The following is a 25587-nucleotide window of genomic DNA, read 5'->3' on the forward strand; positions in this document are numbered from 1 at the left end:
AGACTGATGAAAAGACTCTAGCAAGAATTGGGACTGTTTTAACCACCAAAGTTCCAAAGTTTTTGTCTCTGTTGTCATGTCAAAAAGGGAATGGTGGGTAGTAGGGGATAAAAAGGGTTTCTGGAAGTTTATTCTGGTGTTCTTATTCTTGTAGTTTGTTAATAAACTTTCTTTATTCCTTTTTAAGTTTTATGCCTGTTTTGCTCTTGCTCTAATCCATATCTCACAGCAAGAAATAAGTAATTTTTTAGTTAGTGTTTTAAAAACCACGACACACACACATATATATATATAAAATATAATCTTATATATATAGATTTATAGACTTAGACAAGTCAAAGAAAGAAAATTTGATTAATTTCCGATGTTTAATTTTATAACAAAAAAAATCAATCTTATCCACCAAATTCTTTCCAGTATTGGCACTGTGTCATTAGAATGAATCTGAATTTCAAATTATGTTTTATTATTGTCAGATGTGTACCTGCACTTCTTTCATGATGACAATTCAGACCTAACTCCAAGATAAAATGGACATGGTCTAGGGGATAAATAGATGAAAAAAATATTTTCTGAGGAAAAAGAAATTTTTATACAAGGAGAAGAGATGTATCTGGTCATTTTTTATCTTTCCTGCCCTCATTTTCTTGGTTAGACTGATGAAACCATTGATCACTGCCCACTTGTTGCCATGTCACTGGCTAATCCAGCAAAGAGGGGGAAGTAAAACATGCAACCGATCAAAAGACGTGCACACAAGCAGAGCTACACTTGGTGGATTGACTGCAATTTTCACAAAACAAACTTCTAACAATTTGCATCACTCAAAGACACAAAAGGTCATCATTAAGGTCTACAAATTTTATAATTTTTTTTAGGTGATAGTAAGGATGTTTCTAACAAGATTTTTGTTTATTGGTTTTCTTTTGTTAAATACATAGTAGCCATTTCATAATGTGATTTTAGGATTAGCTTTTTTGATATTATATTATTGTGTGTCTATTTCAGTTGTCTTGCAGACATGGAATACGGCACTTTATCAGTAGAACCACATTCTTCATCATGTGCTAGAAAGCCTTTCCAGATAACTAGATACCAGAGGCCATTACAAATTGATCAGCACACAAAAAAGCCCAAGAGTCCCTTGAGAGAAGTACAGTATAAAGTATAAAACCCCCAGAATTTTCCAAGACTCTTATTTATTGATATGTTCTGCATGTCACAAGTTACATTTGCTCTAAATGCGTTAAATATTAGCTGAGACACTTAAAAAGGTCCTTACAGGCCTGGACCTGCCCCATACAAAATCACTCTAAGGAATATCTGAAAACATCATTGCTCAAGACCATCAAGCCCTGGTATTTTGTTTGCTAAATAAAAGCATTCTGTACTTCGTAAAAAGTCATCTTTACCTCTCAGTTATTTGTTAATGAGCTATTCTAGTAGCTGTTACATACTTCTTTTCCATTAATTTGATTTTTTTAAGATCCTTTGCTTAATCTGTAGCTGTAAAAATACACATTATTTATATAAAACAGACAGCCCCCCACCCTCCAAAAAAACCCTTCAAACCAAATTCCAAAACAAAAAATTATAGGTAGGCACAAAGCAGCAAAACTAGACAAGAGGGAATACACAGATGATAAGTTGTACCTGTTTTGTATTCTATCTCATGGCTTTTTGAAGTAATGTTCCATGTGCAAGAGTATTTCCTGCCTTTCCTCAGTGGAAAAAAAATAAATCATACTCTTGGCAACACCTGTGCAGCTGTGAAAAGATGCCTCCTAATACTCCTAATACTTAGGGACAAACGACATTTCTACAGATATGAAAGCATTACTTTTAAGAGTCACTATTACCATGATTAGTTTGTTCTCTCTGGCAAGGACAGCATATTTTGAATCTCACATGTGTCCTGACATGCTTCTTTAGTTAGTGGTATCTGATGTAGCAGTACATAAAGCATGAAATAATGATTCACACAGCTCTGATATCTCTGAGAATCATGTTGAAATATACTATTAACTCCTCAATGTGAAACTCATATTGCAAACACATGGGTGGCAACATCTGTGTGTGTTTTTAGTATTTTGTGGAGGAAGCAAGGCATGCAATATTCTCTGGGTTGTCATCCATGCTAAAAGGTTTGGGATTCTAGGACCCTCATTTACCATCATTAATATTTGATTCCAAAGCATTAAAAAAAAAAAAAAAATGCAAAATATCCATTCAAGAGGTAGAACTTCTTTGTAAACTGAAATTTCACTTCATTGTAAATATATACACAAAACTCTCTAAATTATGTATCTTGCTGTTGCATAGAATATACAGAACTGCAGAAAGATTATTTATGCCATAAAGCCCCAAAGAAATAAAAGGTAAAATTTACACAATACGGTAATATGAATGAATTCTCCTTGTAGTGACTTATCCAAATCACAAGGTGCAATGTGTAAATATTGCACTACCACTGTACTCTTCTGTAGCTGTGTCCATTTCTACTGTTAATTTAAAAAATCATATTTTGGTTTTGTTTTTTTCTTTTGTATACACAGACTATTCCCAGCAACCATTAGACTTGATCACAAAAGTGAAATAGATGGCAAAATTATGCTCCTAAACCCAGGATCATGTGGTCCTTAAGCTGGCTTTTAAAAGAACAGAAGTAGGGTAGTCTCCCACTGTGCTGACGATAGTCAGAAGGAGGTTCCAGAAGTCTAAAGAAGTTACCAAGACTAAGGTCTCAGAAACCTCTGACCAGCCCAATGGGGTGTTACCAGCAGAACTTTAATGTCACAAGGAGTTCTATGGTTTAAGCATTCGTATCACTCAGAATCAAAATGAAATATCACACATACCTGATATTTATTTAATAGCTTATAATAACCACAGTCATAGGAAATGAGGCAGAAGAAGGCATCTGGAGATTGTTCTATCACCATGCTGATAGACAAACATCAGTAATATCAGCAACATTTGTAGCATATGTGTCTTACTTGTTCTTAGACGTCTCCATCAGCAGGACACTGCAATGTCTCTGAGCAATCTATTCCAGTTCGTTATTTGTTTTGGTAACAGTAAAATAACTTGTATTTCCACATTGAACAATAGATACAATTTGGAAGGAAGAAGTGGATGTTATGCCTTGAGAAAGGTTGTAGCATTTGACTTTTTTTCCTAAAGAAACCATGAAAATTTTAAATTTGATGGAATGAGGCTTTCTAAATAAAAATATAAATCTGGAATTTTAAAGTTAATTTTGAATTCTACTCTGTAAAAATCTCCTACTGATTGTACCATTTTGCTTCCTGATTGATTACAAATACAGCCTCATTTTTTCTTACAAGAATTTGAATTTAAGAATTAGGAGATGAAAGAATTATTCTGAATAATATAAATCCTCTATAATTTTCATCTGACCTATTCTAGAATAGAGGATTATTTTTCTCTCACAAAAGTTTAATTTCTTTCCATTGATTGCATTTGAGAAACTAGTTCTGATCCCTGTGCTATAAGTATTTAAATTTTGAAGAGGCAAACTCTACTCAAGTCACCACTATTATTGCTGGACATTAGTTCATGGAGTACCAACTCCACTATTTTTCAGGAACAACATCAGTGTCTCAGATGAACTCACTGACTGAACTAGTATTGCTGCACATCACACCTGGGTATTTTGCCACCAACCTCAATGTGCCTCTTGCTGTGTGAAGTCCTTTCGAGCAGTAACTCCCCTGCCAGCTTGAGAAGTATTGCAGAATAAAGAGTTCTCAGTGTCACAGCAGGTGAGGCAACTAACAGAGACTTCAGTCCTTAGTCTCTAGTTCTTACTGAATTTTAAAGGAGTTCTTTTTTCAAACCTTTCCTTATAAAGTTATGAAAAGTTTCCTATCTATAAGAACATATCCACGAACTAAAAAATGTATAGTGTATGGAAAATCAGTTATTACATGTTTGTTTCCTCTATGTTTTAAGTCCATAAGGTCCTAGTTCCAATTAAACAAACAAAAGAAGGTCACATGGCTTTTGAATGCACTGTGTTTTTAAAAATATATGGGGTTTTTTTTCACATGCAGCTTTTCTGAGAACTCTAGACTCCCATAATTCTCTTTCCATGTGTGATTAAACAGGATTTTGTAGGACTTTGGTTGTATTTTCCATACAAGTTCTGCAATGCAAAATGACTTTTCCTCCCTGTTTATTCTTCATCAAGTGTTCTCAAGAGGGTTTTCTTGGCATTTCCCAGCTGTGTCAGGTAAACTTTGCTTAGGGATTCTGCTCCTCTAGTTTAAACTGGCAGAATGGGACTGATAATTCTAAATTATACAGTGCCTCTGCTACTGCTGAGTGATGATAGGTGTCCTGTATCTACCAGCATCAAACCTTGTGGTCTAATGCTGTATTTTTCATGCATGCAGGACATCAGTGGCAGACACCTGTACAAAATGGCTCTAACACACTACAGATCATCAGGACCCCACTGATTTCTCTAGGTTTTCCGAGTGCTTTTTTGTAGTTTCACCTTTCTTGCCACTGGAATAAAATACTTTTATTGGGTTTTCTTTTTCCCAGGGTTTGTGGAATTTTTTTTTCTCAGTCCTGTTAATGTAGTGTGTCTTATTTTGTCATACAAACCAGGTTTTAGAATCTGGTTAAAGAATTTGCCCAGAAGAATTTTAGTTGGAGAGATTTTTAACCTGCTGAGAATAAAAATACTATTTCTCAGAAAACACCAGAACTTGGCATCATACAGTCACTGTTCTTTTGCAATTAAAAACAAGTGGGGTTTGGGAGGAAGATAGAATTTTGATTTTTGGAAAGCCTACTTGTTTTGAAAGACAGAGCAGAAAATTAAAACTGGGAAAAATTTATGGCAAAGAGAAAAAAATGTAATTACACTAAACAAAATCTGGGGTAAACATTTTTAATTATTTTGATTATAAACACTATAGAACAAACATAATTCTCTGCAATTTGTAGTTTCCTTGGTTTGAAATATGATGCACTCTTCCAGCAGCTATAGTTAGAATGAAAAGCAACAGATAAATCATCAAAAGACAAATGGCAAATAGTATGTAAATGAATTTCTGAAATGTTTTTTCAGCTTACCAGATATATTAATTATAGCCTAATTGTTGCAATCTAGAAATAATATTATAAATATTACACACGACTGAACCAAAGCTTAAAAGATTTTTGAAGTATTACTAAAATATTTCATTTGTTTATCTCATGTAGGAAGAAATGCATAAAAAGAGTGCAAGTAGTCTAAAATTTTGTATTACATTCTCTCACTGGTTCAAAATTTCCTCCACAATTTTACTTATTTCATTCAGACAATTCAAAAACTAATGTAGTGAGCAAGATCATAGAAATTAATGAGAAAGAAAATGTAAAGGAGTCACACAGGTCTTTCCTATGTCTGTATATGTTTGCCACAATACAGTTCTCTGTAATTAATCTATTGCTGTTCACATGATTCTCTGTTTTACCAGTTCAATAAAATTAATTATCCCTTTCTTTTCTCTTTCTGCAAACTTTTTAAACATTTTCCTGATTACACTTTGTCAAATTTTCTAGTAGAGATACATAAAGAGAAAAACACATGGATGTGGTACAAAGACAGAAAAAATTATATTTGAACAGGTGCACAACACAGAGGTTTTCCAGACAGCTGGTTGGACTCTATTGCACTCCAAGTTTATTAAGCCCTGATGCCTCCTGATTTAATGAGAATACATTATAAATACCAACACATTTTTGTCTATCATGGCATCAGTGTGTTTCCTCTTCTGTCTTGGACTGGTCATATTCTGACCAGGATGAGAATATATTTTAATGCTCTTTAATTAAATCTGAGATTCTCTTGAAGTAATCCTCTTTCTCTTTAGCATGAAAATCTAGCCAGACATTCATGCAATGGGCAGTTAATTTTCTTAGAATTTCTCTGGGCAAGAATTTTTTTAACTGAGAGCATACCTTAACTAAACAAGAGCACCTAAATATGTGTATAAAAATATCTTAAGGGTGCCTAGAGGCACCCTTAAGATATTTAATCTGGGATCAGATTCTTCTTAGTGGTGACTGGCAACAGAATAAGAGGAATAGGAAGAAACTGAAACACTGAAAGTCCCATCTGAATATGAGAATAGTTATCTTTATTTTTAGGATGACAAAGCACTGGAACAGACTGCCCAAAAAAGTTGTGGATACTCCAAACCAGTTTTGAGATACTCAAAACCCACATGGATACAATTATGTACAATTAGCTCAAGGTGGACCTCTTTTACTACAGGGTTTGCACTGGAGTATGTCCACAAGTTCCTTTTGACTAGACTGGGATTGATAACACTGGGATTTTGTGTGATCTGATAAAACGGAAGAGTTTGCAAATTTATTTTTTTTTAAAAAGACATTTATTCTTTTGATCAGGGACAATATAGAGGAAATAATTTGCTAGGAATATTTGTGTATAGACCTAAAGATAATTACCACATCTGGGAGGTTCAAATTAATTAATAATTAATCCTATCTCCCATATGGAAGATAGGAAACAAAGGGATCAGGTAGACTAACATACCCGAGCTCATATACATGTTATGCTGAACCACAAAACCACTTATTCTCCAGAGATTGCTTTTTAGTCTTGTTTATGTACTACTGAATTATCTAATTATCCACTAATCTCAATTACTGTGTCTTCTTTACAATTCTCAAAGAATGTAATTGAAAAATAATACCTGAATTATAGAGGGTGAAAGATCAAATTTATCCATTTATATAGTAAATAACACATACAATTTCTATAGATCCTTTTACCTCAGATAATACTCCTGAGATGCATGGTTATGTACTACTATTTCTGTAGCTTTGTTGAGTGGTTCTTCACATTTTGACAGTTTATCAACACTATTTCCCCTAGACATGAGATGTCTGCGCTAAGCTTCTCTTACAGTACTTACAGGAACAAGTCTGTAAGTGTTCATTTACCTGTTAAAACCTATAAGCCAAAACACTTTACTAAATGAAATTATTGTTAATACACCACATTAAAACTTTTATATTTTATTTTGGGAATAAACAAAACATTTCCCCAAAGCTTCTTCTGACGTAAGAACATTTTTTTTTGTTCCCTTTTACTTTCCAAAAATCAACTTGCCTTCATTCAGCTATGACACTACTTATTTTAAAGCTTCTCTATCCATATAATGAAAAACACACAGATAAAAAAATCTATAGGTTCAGAAACATATTTGAATGAATGTTGATGTGTGGTTAAAATGACTGGAGAAATTATGTCAGGAAACAAGAATTAACGGAAGTTGCAGAGAGAAATAAAGATTGCAGAAGAATCAAGTTCATGTAGGTGCCATTTCAATTGAAAATCATCTCTGCTTAGGAATAGCATTTAAAACTCAAAATTTGAGTCAGTCATAACTGATCACTTTTCTTAGGGTGTACTATTGATCACTTTTAATAGGCCCTATTACTTATTTTGTGCCCTATTACTTCCACTAATATCAACAGTAGAACTTTTTATTTGGAACTTTTTGTATAAGCTTATTTTAATTATATCATTTGCTTGCACTCATGTATCTCATAACACAATTATGGAATGTTAGCTAGAGCATAGAAAGTTCCTATTTTAATGTAAACATGTTAATTTTATTTAGTATAAAAAATTAGCTTACACAGAATTATGAGTAATTAACACAGAATTGTTCAGCTTAATAGAACTGCAGAAGCATTCAATTAGCATATTCAGATTCTTAAAAAGCTTCACATGCATACCCTTGGGTATTTTTATTTTTTTTATAGGTCTTTCTAAGATTATGGATATTCAAATGAGAATGAGATGTTTGCATAAGAATCAAAGGTATTAGTTCTCTACACAGTATTAAAAAGACTATTGGTTTTACTTTATTACAGTTGCTAGCTTGAATGTTATATTGCAGGGACATGCTTTAGTTTTCTGGGGTTTTTTTTTCCTATTTCTAAGAATCTGTTTAAAAAATGAGTCTTAAATTATTTCTATTGTTTTCATGCCAGGAGTTCTTCATAATGAATATACATTTAATTGCAGAAACCGAAATATATTTCCCTCAGCAGGGTTCAAAATATTACAGTAAAGAATTACAGGTTAAGAACACTTCATAGTTCATAGTTAGTTACATTGTCTTTATTCATATCTAAACACTGTACATCGTTTAGTGTAAAAGAAAAGATAGAAATAAAAATGATTTTATGACTTCAGGGGAAGAAGTCAAGAGGAAGGTCTAAAAATGAACTCTTCTGTCTGGAGATAAAAACATTTGTACCAAAAGGAATATGAACAGAGGTTTGAAAACTTCCTCAGGAAAAATTATCTTATTTCTGCAAACACTTCATTGAAGAATTTTGACACTCCAAGTGACTCATGACTACCCTGGCAAGAGGTGTGTTAAGGCATTTAAGTATGTCTAAGTATAATTTATGAAGCAATTGCATAGAGAAACAGATTTCAGGTCTTATTAGACACTGTGCACAGATCTTAGTTATTTTTGTTATGTTTGATAACCACTGCCAACATTTCATCTACAATTATTCCTCAAAGCCTCCAAAAACTGACATACAAAATAACAGATGCATCAGCATATCTTTGGATAAATTTGTTTTGCATCCAGAGTGTTATCTCATTCTTTATGATTGTATTGTCACTTGCTCATCCAGTTTCTTTCATGATTCAAAGAATTCATAGTAATAAATATCATTGTAAGATATGTTTTTTACATTTGAAACTAACTAAATGGTTTCCTTACATTGCTGTCATGGTTTAACCCCAAACATCAACTAAGAACTCCAGAGCCACTGACTGACTTTTCCCTAGTGGGATGGGGCAGAGAACAATAAGAGTAAAAATTAGAGTTTGTGGATGGAGAGAAATACAGTTTAATAAGCAGAGCAAAGCAAAGCAAAGCAAAGCAAAGCAAAGCAAAGCAAAACAAGAATTCATTCACCACTTCCCATGGGCAGACAGGTGTTTGATCATCTCCAGGAAAGCAGGAGATCATGTGTAATGATCCATTATGTGTAATGTTGACTCGGGAAGACAAACATCATCACTTCAAACATCCCCCCTTTCTTTCTTTTACTCACAGCTCTATATGCTGAAAATGTTTCCATGTGGTCTAGAATATTCCTTTGGTCAGTTTAGGTCAGCTGTCCTGGTTGAATCCCTTACCAACTTCTCCAGCCCCCTCACTGGTGGGATGGAGTGAGGAAAAAAGGTTTAGACTCGGTATAAGTACTTCTCAGCAGTAACAGAAACATCCCTCTTCTCATCACAAGTCTATAAGATAGCCTTATAGTAGCTACTGAGAAGAAAATTAACTGTTATCACCAGAAAAAATCAGCACTTCTGCATCTCTCTGTAATTGTATTTTTTACAGTATCTCAACTCTCCTTCCTTTTCTTTCTTTTCTGATATATTGTATATAACTACAGGAGCAAAACACTAGTTTTTAAAGCTCAGTGTCATTTACACATTTCAGAAACATAAAAAAAAGTAAGTTTTCTTTTATTAACGTGTCTTTTTCTCCCAAGAGACAGTCTGATTCAGAATTACAATGTTACTTGGGGGGAAAAAGAACATTTTGTAATTACACAAATACTTGGTTTGATCTCTGAAACTGAGTCTTTCTTCAAATCTCTAGAATTAGTAAAAATGAACGATAATTTCTCAAAGGAGTCAAAATGAAAGAGTAAATTCCAAGCTTTCTCATCATAACTACAACTCACAGGAAATGAAAACCTGTAAAAGAGAGAGGAAACATAAAAATGATAGTCAATTGACAAATAATAATTTCACTGTAACGCCAATAAATAAATTTCTGTCAAATAACAAAATTGTTATCATTCTAACTCCGATTCAGATGACAAAAAAAATTCCCAATATTTTCTGCATAGAATATGTCATTAATAAGATTGGAGCTTGACAGTATCAGGTTAGACAAAGTCCATGTGGTGCAGTTCCCACAGCTGTGGGAACAACAACTGTGGGCACCACTCCCAGGGATTTCTAAATTAATTTGAAACTCTCTTCATAAAGACACTGAAACTCCTAAATTCTCAAAGAAATATTTAGATCAGTTCTTTAAGATATCAACATATGTGAAGGTGTCAAGTGCAGGAAAGTTCAAAGTATACTAAGAACAGACCAGTTATAAAGGAACATTTCAACAAATATTAAGTTGACCACAAAAACATTACAGCATCTCCCTCAAATGACTTAAAATCAACAAAATGCATTAACTTCTTTGTTATATGATACTGTCACATATAACAACTATGAGTTAATTTGAATAAAGACAAAAGTTTAGATAAAGGAGGCCACACAAAGACAGAAGAAAGGAAACAAATAAATGATAAAAAAAATAAGCTCTGAAAAAATATCAGAAATAAAACAAACAAAAAAACTCTAAAGAGCAAAACAAACAAAACCTAAACAATAAAATAAAACTAGCTAGTGTTAGATGGTGACTACTAGCATTCATGGAAGAAATCAAATTTTTTTCCTCAAAGTCATGCAAAAAAAGAAGAGCCAAGGTGTCAAAGGCATTGGCAGTGAGGTTAGGTCTCCAGAGAGAATTTCCTGCTATAAAAGGAAAGCCAGAGCAGTAACAGGAAAACAAAATCTCAGTACTGAAGGGTCAGTCAAGTGTCATTAACAAGATATCCTCTAACCTCTACTCTGCAAAAAAAAACAAATTCTTGCACTTGAACATATAAACAACCTATAGAAACAAGGCTAACAGGTCTGTTTGTCTCTAGTCAATCTTTTGTTTATCGTTTGTTATCTCTTAAATGAGAAGGGATTCCAGCATGAGCCATAAAATTGTCATTTCACTCTATACTTTATATCATAATATGTATTTTAAAGTAATGATGAAAACAAAGCTGTCTTGTTGAAATATTTTATAGCCTGAGATTAGTATATAGATGAAGTTATGCACAGTGTACCAAACTTACAGAGAAAATTCATTTTGGGGATTGGAGAAAGCAGATATTTGAAATTCCTAAGATTTATGAATAAAAGTCACAATTTCAACGTCACTTAAAAAGCTAATTTCTCTGTTATGCACTGAGCAAGCTCTACTTCTGTTTCACTTCAGAAAATTCCAAGAATTAATACACAATATAAATAAAAAACGAGGAAAATTTATAGAAATATCAGAATAGATCAATAATAGAGAGTAAACTCACAGATTCTAACCAAATATCTATAAATTTTCAAAGCTGCATTTCTTATCATTTTATAGGCAATTCTGGAAGGCAGTCAATATTAAGTACTGAATGAGATTTCCATTATCTGATTAAGGTTGATTTAAATATTTGGAAACTAAGACCCTGTTTTGCCCTCCTTTCTTAGGTCTTCAAGACCAGAAAGGACTCTAAACTTTACATGCTGCTGTAAACAGTCTCCAACTGCATCTGTGTGTGTTACTTTAACTGAATCACTTGAAAATAGTACTGGCCTCTAACATATCATCATCACCTGTGTAACTTGTATAAAGAGTGAGTTTAATTGCTGCAAAGATCAGATGCCAAACACCAAGTTACAGTTGCTCAACTGAACAGATGGGAAAGGTTATGGTATTTCAATATTTCATTATTAGTGAGACAGGTCACATAACAAGCCATAAATCATCTGTTTACAGGCACTTTGCTTGATATAAAAAATGAGGGTTTTTTGTTTCTCTACCTTGAAAGTTTTCATCACTTACAAAGTCAGAAATTTTAAAACTGAAAATATCATTAGTGTGCAAATTATTTCTCAGAGTAAACAGACATGACACATGCCTAAGTTTTGTTTAAAGACACATACATTAAATAACATATTTACTAACATTTCTCATATACTATGTAAATATGTAATATGAAAAAAAACATGGGGTTTTTTCAGAGTGCAAGGGCATCATGTGGGTATCATACAGCACCCTGGCCCTGAGAGTTAAATGTCCCCTTATCAGAGCAATGAAGCATTGCACAGAAAGTATTTATTTTAATTTTAAAATTTTGAAAGAAAATTCAATAACATGTATTTCTATGATAATTTGTAAGACTTTTGTATTAATTTAACTAAGAACAACTCAGGTTACCAGCTAGTTATAGGCAAAATGTCTCTGGTCTTTTTTAGTGACTTGCAAAAGACAGATACCAACTCTGAGCAATGAAGCTCAGCCACAAAAAAGATATAAATTTGGAAGGAGGAGAAATTTTCCTTGCACCAAGGACAGAGATTAGGAAAAAACCCCACAAAGTAATATGACCATGTATTCACAAACAGAGCTCAATTCTTGGGGCCCCTTTACCATCCTGACAATGTCCAATTCTGCTCTAATCCCCACCTAGAAGGATAAAGTTTATTGCATTAGGGACTGACCATTTGATTTGTATTTTCACTACGTGTGTCTTCATCACCCTATCACCCTCCAGCTGAACAATCCTGTCATCGCTCATCCTAACTTACACTCACAGGAAAGATGGCAGTAGCATAATATTGCATTATGTGTGGCTCACTCCCATAAAAAGCATACATATCCATTTATACTTTTACTATTGCCTGGGGCTAACACTGCGAAAATGTATTAATACATTTTATCCTATTACTTTCTTTAAGCTTTTGAAAGAAAAATAATAATGTTAGTATATCACAGAAAACTTTTACCAAGAAAAATTTAACATATATACTAGAAAATGAGAAAACTAATGCACAAAGGCTGTTATCCAAGTTTCAGCTATATATCACCAGAAAGCTGAAATAGGGAAGGATCTGAAACAAAGAATTTAAAATATAGAAAAGCTACAAGCTGTGGATAGTAAATTTAGGAACATAAAGATTTCCTGTCATCAACCAAGAGAGATGAGATAAATCAGTTGAGCTCAATCTATCATTAAGCCAATGATTTACCCTTTGACATCTGATCTCTGCTTTCATTTCACTTTTTCATACTTATTCAGGTTTGGTTTTTTTTCATAATCTTGAAATAAAGTAACTGTGAAAGAAAAAAAAATTTCTTCGATTCTGTAAAACCCCCCAAATCCTGAACTATAAATAATCTTGCTTCCTAAACCAGACACTTTCCTCCATAGCACAGCCAGAGATTCAATAACACAACGGACTGAAAGTAAAGAACTTTATGAAGAGAATGTACCGCCAACAATTTTGAGTTAAAAATAAGAATAAGATAGAGTGAGAGGAATGCTAATAGAAAATAGAAGCTATCAAGTATGCAAAAATGTTTCCGCTTGAAAAGAAATCACACAACTAGGTCAGCTTTGGACCCCTACCAAATTCTGTGTTCTGAAAAGAACTACCAAGACCTGTATGTCATAATTATTTAGCTTGATTTAAAAAACCAAACCAAAACAAAAAAAAACCCAAAAAAACCCAAACAAACAAACAAAAAACTTAAACAAAAAAAATTAGGTTTTGTTAAAGCAAGCAGATGAGATTTTGGATTTTCAGTGCATCTTTCCCTTCTCATGTTAATTTTCTTATGGTCAATATTTTATTTAGAGTCTGACATAAAATTCTTCATATTATCATCAAAATACTTCATGAAGTAAGTGGTGATGAGAAGAAAAGGTGAACTGAAGGGTAAAAAGCAACTATTTTTTCAGATAATTTGAATATTTACATCCCAAAAAAGCTTCCAACTCAGAAATCAAAATCTCTCTTAGGACCTTAGGAAATCTTGGTTAAGACCACACCTTGTATTTCCGTAATCCTGAGTTATATGAAACCTATGGGCTGTTTTTTTTTCCTTTCATGACTGATGGATGAGACAACACAGAATCCCAAAATAGGAGGAAAGACATGGCATTGCACACATAGCTTCCTTAGAGCCCTTCATCATGTTCAGAAGGCATTGCTTCAGGACAACCCTCTCTAGTGATATGACTCAAACTATCATATTTATAACAATTTGGGTTAATGTACAAGAAGTATGAAAGGCAAAATATTTGTGAAACAAATTAAGATATGAGATTCACTTGACTTACTGTATAAAACTTATAGAATATTTTCCCCAAATATTTAAATATTTAAATGTTTTAATATATTTTTATAGCCTGATATTTCATCAAGGAAATGCATCCAAATATCAGCTCAGGTCTTAAAATATTTTCTCTTTTTTAAATCTGACAGTCATATGAAAATGCCTCAACATCTTAGCCAGCATAAATATATTAATTTTTAGAAAAGTGAAAAATATCTCACTCTTGTTTAAAAGTGCTCCACTAAACTAATAACAGAGAAGTCTATTTTGGATATCTTATTAAACATTTGTATGGGTTTTTCCTATTATCACCCTCTTTTACATATGTATCTCCTGTAATACAGACAACTAAAGAGTTCCTTCACTCTAAATATAATTTGAATGAATGTTTCACCTCACAGAATGACAAAGACATAATTTAAATAATGATTGTCTATATCTTCAGCAAATGAGAACACCAAGATCTGTTCTCTGATATATTGCTCTTCTTTTCTGCCATTTTACTAATATACAACATTTAATGCCAAAATCAGAGTGATCAAAACATGCTGTGAAAATCAAATACTCTTCTAAGGATAAAAGACAGTGTAATATATTTGACCTTCCAACCTACAGAATACCGAGACAAGAACAATAAAAATGATTAAAAGTTTGGAAGCAACTGAATGACAAGGGTTTTTCTCGTCTTCTGCATATGACAAGATAACTGCTTCTCCTGGCATTAGACCTACCACACCTGTATAAAAGCTGTATCTTTAATCCCAGGAATTTCTTGAAAAGTAGCTTAGTTTTTATACTTTAAGAGGGACCAGAGAAGAAGATACTGAATCTTAAAATCAAACAGACACACATTTTACTAAATTTTATTAAAGCTGATTTCAAATACAAGTTTATGGACTGCTAGACATGGAATGATATTAAGTATTAGAGAGAAGGTGTTATATTCTGGATGTGCATTTGAAAAAGTTGTCTGGTGTCATGGGGTAGCTTTACCTTTAAAGCAAAGCTGAAGAAAGAGGGGAAGTTAGAAGTGCTGATGGCTGATGGGAGTTCTTCCTGCTGACCAATTATCAGTCATTTCCAAGAATTGACAGCAGTTTAGGCCATTGAAAAGTGGGATCAACTTGTGAACCCTACCTTAAAGTGTAAAACCAGAGCTCTCTGAGTTCTCTTTGTTTCCTGGCGGTGAAAGGTAGCAGAGCTCCGGCCTCTCGCTTTCTGCCCGGCCATGCGGCTGGGCGGGGGCCAGGCCGGGCCTGCTGCATCTCCCGGCTGGGAGATGGGGCCTGCGGGGGGCTTGTCCCGAGCCCTGTCTGGGCCGGGCCGGTTCCTGGCTTGGCTGCAGGTTTTGCCGTGATGGAATTCACCAGAAACTGCCGAGTGAAGAAGGAGAGGAGCTCTGAGCCTGCAGCAAGCAGAGACGGTGACCACACTCTCCAGAGCAGCCATGAGGAACTCTCCATCACAGACGGCTCCAGTTCCTGCACCAGCCGAGGCCACAGAACTACCTACAACAGCCTGGGCAAGATTTTAACTTTTTCATTACCCAGATGAGACTTGCGGATTAACTTTTTTATCCAGAGAGAGAAAAGAAGAATAATCAACATGAAAAGAGACTTTATAAACTACCAGTGACAAGAAAGAAAAGAAACTTCAAGAAAGGTAGAGAATTAAGAAGATGCTTTAATTTAGCTGAAATGTCTTTCTGTTAAAACTATGGAGATGGACAATGAAGTCCTGGAAAAAACTCCTTTAATTCATGATAAGTATGTAGGGAGGAATAAAGTATTCAAAGTGTAAACTTGAGTTTATAGTATAGTGAAGTGCTGGGAGATTTGAAGCCTTGAAAGGCAATGAGAAAACTGTTGTCTAGTGAAGCTCACAGAAGCAGATGAAGAAGACTTTTTTTTTTACCTTTGAATACTCATCCTTAAAAATACTATCCCTCGACTCATGACCCATACACATCTCAGAGTGATGTGAAAATGGGAGGGGTGGGCTCTGATAACAGCAGCTCTGAGCAGCTGATATCAAAGCAATGGAAAACTATAACAAAAATAGTTTTCGTGTGAGAAACTCCATAAATTAACAGGAAGAAACTTCTGTTTCTCTACAAAGACAGGTGAAAAGACTGTAGCAAGAATTGAGACTGTTTTAACCACCAAAGTTCCAAAGTTTTTGTCTCTGTTGTCATGTGAACGAGAGAATAGTAAATAGATAAAGGATGAAAAGGTTTTTTCTAGAAGTTTATTCTGGTGTTCTTATTCTTGTTGTTTGTCAATAAACTTTCTTTATTCCTTTTAAGTTTTATGCCTGTTTTGCCCTTATTCTAATCCATATCTCACAGCAAAAAAATAAATAATTTTCTTAGTTATTGGTTTTAAACCACGACATCTGGTCAAGTGCAACAGAAACTTCAGTAAAACCTTCTTCTAATGCCATATCCAGTTTCCAGGACCTCATGTATTTGCCTTTATAACCATTTCTGGGAAATGGTGCTACAGCTGACAAGCCACACAATATGAACCAAACTGAGCTCTTGGTTTAAAGCTGTTAGACAAAAGCCACAGTAATTTTATCAGACTATAAATAAGTATATGAATTAAAGAAAGGATGTAAATTCATCCTTAATTTTCTTGTGACAATTTTACTTCTAATTTACTTACAAAATGGAATAGGATTTTTAAAGTTATGGTTCTATGCAGCTTAAAGATATTTACTTTTACAGTGAAGATAACATTTCTTGACAACAGTAAGCTTGAATTAGGATGAACATACAACAAACACTTAAACTTTTCTTAACTATAAAATGTTATGGTTTTCCAAACTAACACATCATCTAGAAAAAACTCAAGGGCAAATAAGGAAAATGTAGTTAGAGTTTAAATTTAATTATTTTTGCTTTCAATTTTCTTAAGTTTTATTTTTTAATTTGAAAATAATAAATGTTTATATCATTTTGACTAACATTCTAATATTTAACTCAGTCAATAGAAGTCATGTGAATTAAAAGTGATGTCAAATGATTTTTGCCTTTTTCCTTTTCTATATTCTCTGTATTCTTTACACATATATTTGTAACCAATTATTGTATTAGTAGCTAGTTCCAGTACTTTTCCCTACCTTTTCCCTAGGCAGAAGGACAAAACAAATTCCAGAGCTCCAAGCTCTGTACCAGATGCTACAAGGCTCCTATCCTGTCTTGGCTCTTCCAGGGAGCCAAGGCTGAGAAACAGCTCTTCAAGACACATTTTCGTAAACAAAGTTTAGTTTTCATCTGAGGGGGGATGATATAGAGAGGGTTTAACGAGGAGAAATTTCATCACCTAATTGATTATTTTTTTCAATTACGTTAATATGATAAACTTATAAAACTGTATTCATCCTGTGGGGGGTTGGGCATTTTGTGGACTTTTTCCATATCTACCCTTGGAGGCCTCCAATAAAGACAAGCCTTTATATTACTTCCTATACTAATATTATCTTGAAAGTGGGTTGTTTTATTTTTAGGTTCTTTAAGGCATCAAGAGAACTTTGCAGAACCACATGATGAAATTATAAGTATATAAATGCAACAGTCAGAGAGATTACAGATCACTGTTTTCAATGTCCTTCAGTTTCTTGCCTATGAATCTGGTCTGTGAGCCACTTTCTGTACGAAATACTATCAACAGCATTATATCAATAAGATTTCAGGACAAACAGTATAAATATTTTTATCACTGCATGATATTCATCAGCTTATCTCACTGATAATTGAAGGCACTTAAAAATAAATACAAATGCATTTCTCTTCATAGCTTATTAATGTGCTTCCAAGAGGATACCTCACAGTAACTCCATCTCTTTCACTTACTACAGCCCATACTGTGGTTAATGTCATCTTGAACACTAAAATACAGCACTGATATAAAGGAAATTTTTTATTTCTGTAAGGTTAAATCCACAAATGCAATACACTCTCTTAAGGATCCTTTGGTTTTACCATTTCTTTTAATCCACAGTGTTTCAGGAAAAAAAAGAAAAAAGAAAAAAGAAAAAAAGAAAAAAAAGAAAAAAGAAAAAAGAAAAAAAGAAAAAAGAAAAAAAAAAGAAAAAAAAAGAAAAAAGAAAAAAACTTTGGCTTGGAAGTGTCCTTAAAGACCATCTACTTCCAATGCTTCTTCCATAAGCAGGGGCATGTTTCACTAGACAAGCTTACTCAGAGTCTCATCCAGCCTGCCCTTGAACACCACCAAAGATGGACCATCCACAACTGCTCTGGACAACCTGTTCTAGTATGTCATCACGCTGACAATAAAGAAATGCTTTCAAATATCAGGTACAAATTCACCTTTCAGTCTGAAGTTTTACCCCCTTGCTGTGTCATTACATGTCCTTGGAAAACACCACTCTTCTTACTTCTCGTAGGCTCCTTTCATGTACTGGAAGGCTGCAATGAGATCTTCCTGAAGCTTTCTCACCTCTAGGCTAAAAATATCAATTGTCTCAGACATTCGTCATAGGAGAGGTGTTCCATTCCTCTAATTATCTGTTTGCACAGATCTTTGTCCTTTCTGTGTTAGGAACCTGAAATCTTGAGTTAGGGTATCACCAGAGAAGAGAGACAGAATCCCCTCCCTCGCCCTGCTAGCCATACTGCTTTTGATGCAGCCTGGGAAATAACTGGTTTTTTGGGCTGCAAGTGCACATTGCTAGATCATGTCCAACCTCTCATCCACCAGTACCAACAAGTCTTTCTCAACAGAGCTGCTTTTGGTATGTTTATCCCTCAGCCTGATACCGGGGGTTCTTTCAACCACATGGAGGACCTTGGACCTGGTCTTGTAATACCTCATAAGATTCCCAAGTGTCCATTATTGAGCTTATCCAGATCCCTCTGGATGGCATCCTGTCCTTCAGACATGTCACCTGCACCACTCTTGATCTTGGGTCATCTGCAAATATGCTGAGGCTGCACTTTGACCCCTTTGTCTATGTCATTAATGAAGACATTAAAGAGTACCGGTCACAACAGAGACTCCTGAGGGACACTACTTATCAATGATGTCCACTGGGACTTTGAACTGTTGACCACTACCCTCTGGACTGACCATCCAGCCAGCTCCTTATCCACCTGTTTGTCCACTCATCAAATCCACCCCTCCCCAGTTTAGAGAGAAGGATGTTGAAGGGGATCATGTGAAAGGAAGAAGTCCAGATAAATTTCATCTGTAAGCCTTCCCTTGTCCAGAAAGGTAGTCATTCATTATAGAATGCCACTGGGTTGGTTAGACAGGACTTGTTTTGGTGAAACCACATATATGTGTGTATATATATATATATATATATATGTACATGCAAAACTATTGACTGTGTGCCTTAGCAGTCAGTGTGCATGAAGACTTGGGCCCACTTGATGCTGTCTCAGTTTTACCTTATTTCTATTCTTTTCTTGGACTTTTAAAATTTTTGTTTTAAATCTCCAAGTTTCAATTTCAACATTTAATTTCTAGTTTAACATTGGTTTGTTTTTTTTTTAAGAAACAGTAATCAGTGATCTTAAATGACAACTGTCATCTTAACCCTTTAATATAAGGAACTCATTATGATGTGGAAATATATAACAAATGTGATTTAGAATTTAAATCCCCTTTTGTTCAAACAAACAGTTGGAGTTAGAAAAAGTATATAAAACCATATATACTTAAGTGCATTACCAAGAGCAAAGGCAAAAAAAATCAGTTGTTCCAGCTGAAGTTAACAAACCTGTTAAAACAATAGAATTGTACAATAAAATATCTACAATGAGAACTTGTCAATCAATGTCCCATCAAAACATGGATTTGGTTTACATTTACCCTACTCTTTTGTATTTGTCTCTTGAGTATTAACTGAAAATGCTTGCACAAGCCATGCATAAAATAAGTTCAGTGTGCATACTTTTGAACAAACTAGTATTATATGTCTGTCCTTCTCACATTCCAAGTAGATTTTGCCTGGAATCACTAGTAATTGTTTTTCCTCATAAGATCAGGTTAATTGTATATTATGTGTATGCATGTGTATAATTGTATAAATGTGTATATTATCTTCTGTTCAGCATTTCTGGTTTGAACAGATTCTTGAAACAACTAGGATGTTTTTCAAGACAAACTTGTGTATGCAAAAAGCTCTTGCAAGTGCTTTGATACCTGTATTTAAAATTTCATGGTATTGTACTAATTTATATTTATAAACTCAATTCCACATAAATATTAGCTGATTTGTTCTATGAATATCTACACTATCACACATGGTTTTGTGATATTTTAATTTTCAGATGCATTAATCTGTAACTGTACCATAAAGGTCATGCGCTGGGTGTACATGCTATGCCAGAACATACCCATTGGTAGTAGAACAAAATGTATCAAAGCAGGTGAAAATTTACAATTGTTTTTTGTATGAACTAGCAATTAATAATTAATTTGCAATATAGTAACTGATTAAACAGTATTTGTACTGAAATGCAACTCTACAATGCTTATACTGTTAGTCTCTTCCTGTACAGTAGCTGCTAAAAATATTATTCAAGAGTGTCTTAAGATAATTTTCTGATTCATTTTTCTTGATAAATAGTAGAAACAGATTAGGAGGTCATACTTTAAGCCAGTATTCCCTGTCCCCCCCATATTGCCCCCATTTGGAAGATTTTATGCAAAATCGGTTCCCCAATACAATAGGGTTTTGCATATACTGTTGAGAGGGTTTTATGTGAGGTTATTAATTCAAAAGAAAAAATCAGAAATACGGCAGTTCATTTTTACACTGACACACATATACATATACTAGCATGAAATTGAAAAGAGTGTCAGAAGAACCTGTTCCAATATGACCCTCTTTGACACAGCAGTAACAATGAAGGGAGGGCATGGATAGAACTTTTTCTGACCTCTACAACAAAAGCACAGAAGACTGGCAAATTCACTGAGAAACCCCTGTAAGGAGAAGTTCTCTCTTGATGTAGCACTGATAAAGTGTTGTTACAGACAATGAAAGCCTTGCACAGTGTATTCAAATTGTGGTGGAAAATGATTGCTTGTTTTTATACTGGCAAAGGACTAGTTTTTGCCACATTGTTTTCACCTACGAACAGTCATGTCACCATTCTTTCGGGATAATATGTTTTTTGCAAGAGTTTGTCTTAGCTTTATTTCAAGCACTCTTGAAGTTCCAGAATTCTTTTCCTTTCTACTAATAGTAAAATAAGTGAGAGTGCATACATTACAGAGCAAAATTTGGTTATTTCAAATCTCATATATAGGATCAATCGATCTGTGGCTATGCATATTTAATGAGCTCGGTCAACAATAGTAGACAGCAGTAGACCCCAAAACAATATATTCCAGGATGTTCTAAGGTCCAAGAGGGCAGAGATGGAGGATTTATAAATTTATGTCACTTGAAAAAAAAGGAATTAATTAACTGGTTTCTAAAAGAAACAGGTTGGAAATAAGAGACCAACTACATTCCTCATCTAAACAAGGAAAACGTGTTTTCTTGGCATCTCACTGAACTGCTCAGATTTCAGTTCATTTAAACAGAATTCAGCAGAATGACTAGGTTGGAAGAGACCTCCAAGATCATCAAGTCCAACCCATGCCCTAACACCTCAACTAAACCATGGCACTGAGTGCCACATCCAGTCTTTTTTTAAACACATCCAGGGATGGTGACTCCAGCACCTCCCCACACAGACCATTCCAATACTTTATCACCCTTTCAGTAAAAAACTTTTTCCTAATATCCAACCTGTATTTCCCTTGGCACAGCTTGAGACTGTGTCCTCTCATTCTGTCTGCTGCTTCCTGGTGCAAGAGACCAACCCCACCTGACCACAGCCACCTTTCAGGGAGTTGTAGAGAGTGATAAGGTCACCATTGAGTCTCCTTTTCTCCAGGCTAAACAACCCCAGCTCCCTCAGTCGTTCCTCACAGGGTTTGTGTTCCAAGCCCCTCAGCAGCCTCTCTCTGGACACATCTCAATGTCCTTCCTTTCATGTTTGCAGAGTAATTTCTGATACGTTGCTAGACCATATATTTCTATCCTCACTCTTCTTTAAGCATGTGCTTAGCTGGGCTTCTCTTTTCCACTGCCTAGCCCCTAGGGGGAAAAAATTCCCATTAACCTTACTCTACCTAGCCTTGACTGGGTAGGACATTTTTTCCCGTCTGACATCACAGTTTATAGGGTTCTTAATTCAGGATGGATAAGGAACTTTTACTCTAAATCATGTTACATGTACAGCCATATTCAAAGTAAATTGGTCACTGCAATATATTGAAGGGTGTGCAGTAGAATTAGAAACATTATTTTTCTGAGTTTAGATCCTAATATATTCAACTCATTCAAGCTACCCAATAACCACAACCATTTTTACAGTCAATAGAATCCCATTCCACAATTAATTTACACAGTAAATGGGGGGAAAGGGGAAATTGTTTTCTTGTTCATATAAATCTCTAATGTATAAAGTCGTATTTGATTTTCAGATGAAGATTTTCACTAGTGTACATTTTTTCTTTAAGCATATGGTTACATTTGTGTTTTATTTTGCAGTACTGGCTTTAAGGACCATACATAGGAAGCAACTAGCTATTAAATAGAACAAAGATAATAAAAATGAATATTACGGTAATACAAATTTTTAGCATGGAAATAAATTAGCTTTAAAATTAATTTGCAATTGAAAATTGCATCTTGCTAAACCTATAACTTAAGTTAACCAAAACCAAAATCTTTGAAACATAATTCCTTGTGACCTCAGGCTAAAAGTCCTACTGAACAGCAGGCAGGAGTATTTTGCTCAACTGGAGATAAGTAAATTGCTTAGAAATCTACTGAGAGAGAGCAAAAGCACATTCCTCCTCTTGAAGAGGGAAATCTTTACAATTCCAAAGTGCTATTTCCTAGAGCAACATATTTAAGGGACTCAATAGTATCTGAGGAAGATACAATCAGAGGTAAAAGACCTTGCACTGTACCACAAAGATCATTAAAGGAACCAATTACTTAAATGAACCCAAGAATTAATCAGTGACTTGTTTTTCCATTTCCATTCTGACCTGTGTGCTTCATTTACTAGGGAATGAGAGCATGAACCTTCCTTGTAAAAAGTGGACACCTGAAGATGACCAAAATTAAAGCACTGTTTATTACTTTATTTAATTATATTTATGGGTGTCATCTAAAAGCATTTGGGACAGGAGGTGAAAAATTACTCTCTTACTGCCAATATTTCCAAGGGCTATGTGCTGATTTATTTTTTGCAAGATTTTGCCTAGAGAAAAATATTAAAAGCTCATCTCTCTCAAGTGCACAATACCAAGAAAATTTCAGGAAGACCTTTTTCAAGTTTTTTTTTTTCAGAAGAAGAAAACAACTTGGTCCTATTTTTAACTGTATTTTATTGCACTGTAAAGCTCTGTCAGTCAGTTATAATGGAAACTATTAGAATGCCAAATGGAGGATTATCTTGTCCTGACTATCATCTCTGCAAGCATCATAAGTAAAGCAAATTTGTAAAACCGAAGATACTGCTTTCTTTCAAGGACCCAAATATTATTTAGAATGGAAAATAAAAAAAATTAAAAAAAAAAATTCAAAGAAATTTTTACATCTAGGTCTTAACTGACCTAAGTTTTCTATTACAAATGAAATTGTATGTTCTATAACACAGCATTTTACAAGCTTTATACGAACAACCCAATTATTTACAAAAGCAAGAGAGCACACATGAAGCCTGCATTTTTTAAGCTAATGCATTTAGTTCATTGTAATCTGAAAGCATCTGGAGGGAGCACTTTTGCATTATAGGAAATTTATTCTAGATTTGTTGGGATTGCAAAAAGCTTTGTGCTGTTTATAAATATTTAGCTCTTGACAATGATTACTGGCCTCTATCTAATGTGCTCTGAGGACACAAGGTTCCAAAGTGCATGTTACAGTGCTAGAATACAGGTGGCTGGAAAACTAAAAAACAATGCAATGTTTGTATTTAATTCCAGTCATCCCAGAATGATAAACATGTAGTAGTGGTGTAGTATTGCAGATTTACAAGTAAATTATTTGAATTTTCTCCAAACTGGAAAGAGAGCTAAAACATTACAATTAGTAAAGCAAGGAAAAAATCATGATGAGTACTGCATCATGATTCTGTACTGCATCTTTTTCATACTGTCAACCTTTCAAAGCAAACACAACTTCCTATACTTTGATATAGCACTTACCAGCAAGACTTGTCTAAAATATGATTTTCATGTAACATTCTAGTATAAATAGCCAGAGTGATGCATCAAGAATATTCTGAAAGTGCAACTTTGGTAATTATGAAAACAAAGCGTGAGCTGTGGTAAATTGCTGTGATTCTCACAAGATGAATATATTCTTGCAAAATAATTTAAGGCAATTATATCTGAATCAAAGAGGAGATTCTGCACTTTTTAATATTTTTTTAACTAATTTGATTTACAAATCTATGCTATGGTACAGAAACATTTAAATTATAAATTCCTGTAGATAAGAGCTTGCAAAATCACTAGAAACATTTAAGTTAATATATGTTCTATATCCCTATAGAAGTACAGCAATTCTTTATAACAGTACTAAAGTATGTAATACAAGGATTCAAGGAAACTGAAAAAAAGGTAGAATTTTACTTCAGTTGACTGAATCTTCCATTAATTTTGCAAGGTAGAACATAGTGGTATAAACAGTGTAAAATTTGCACAGTTAAAAATAGTTAATACAGTCTACAAAAATAAAATTTTAGTGAAAAATATTCTTAAATATTATATTGAAGAATGTAAAAATGTGGATATCTCTTGTACTAAAGAAATTGTCTTTTAGTCAGGTCAATATTTGCAGACCAGAACAGATTGTAACCACTTGCTTCATCTCCTGCCCACAGTCATAACTGAAGTATAAAGGTTTATAACACAAATTATTTTTATTTTTTTTTAATTCGCTTGTAGTGTAACTAAGCATCAAATGGTGTACTCTGGGAAAAAGGCCAAAAAAGTTTTACTTCCCACATGAACAATTTTGGCATCCAAATTCTGAGGCAAATACAGCAAGATTATGCAATTCCTGTATAATTAATGAGACATATCTCCTAGTTTCTATGCACAGAAAGGTGGATGCACTGAAGAAGAACTCGAGAAAAAAAAAAGTATAAGAAACAATGGGCAGTTTTGAAATCCATATCACTCTAGGAGTGAATAAATTCCATAATACTCTGTGATATTGAGCACATTAAAACCAATGAAATACATCAGAATGTTGCAAAAGTCACCTCAAATTAAGCATGATAGGTATTTTTTTATGGTAGAACAATATATTTCAAATATTTTTTAGTCTAGTCTGCAAGTCACATGCAAACTTACAATGCATTTCCATTACACAGAGAGAGACAAAATGGGGACAGTTACCACTTAAGCCTAAAGAGCAAATTTAAGAAACAGCACTTGTACAGAAAATCCCCTTTTAGACTGTGATTAAACTAAAATTTACCAGAAAATCAATTTCC

Source organism: Parus major, chromosome 2 (assembly GCF_001522545.3).
Source record: "Parus major isolate Abel chromosome 2, Parus_major1.1, whole genome shotgun sequence".
Lineage (NCBI taxonomy): Eukaryota > Metazoa > Chordata > Aves > Passeriformes > Paridae > Parus > Parus major.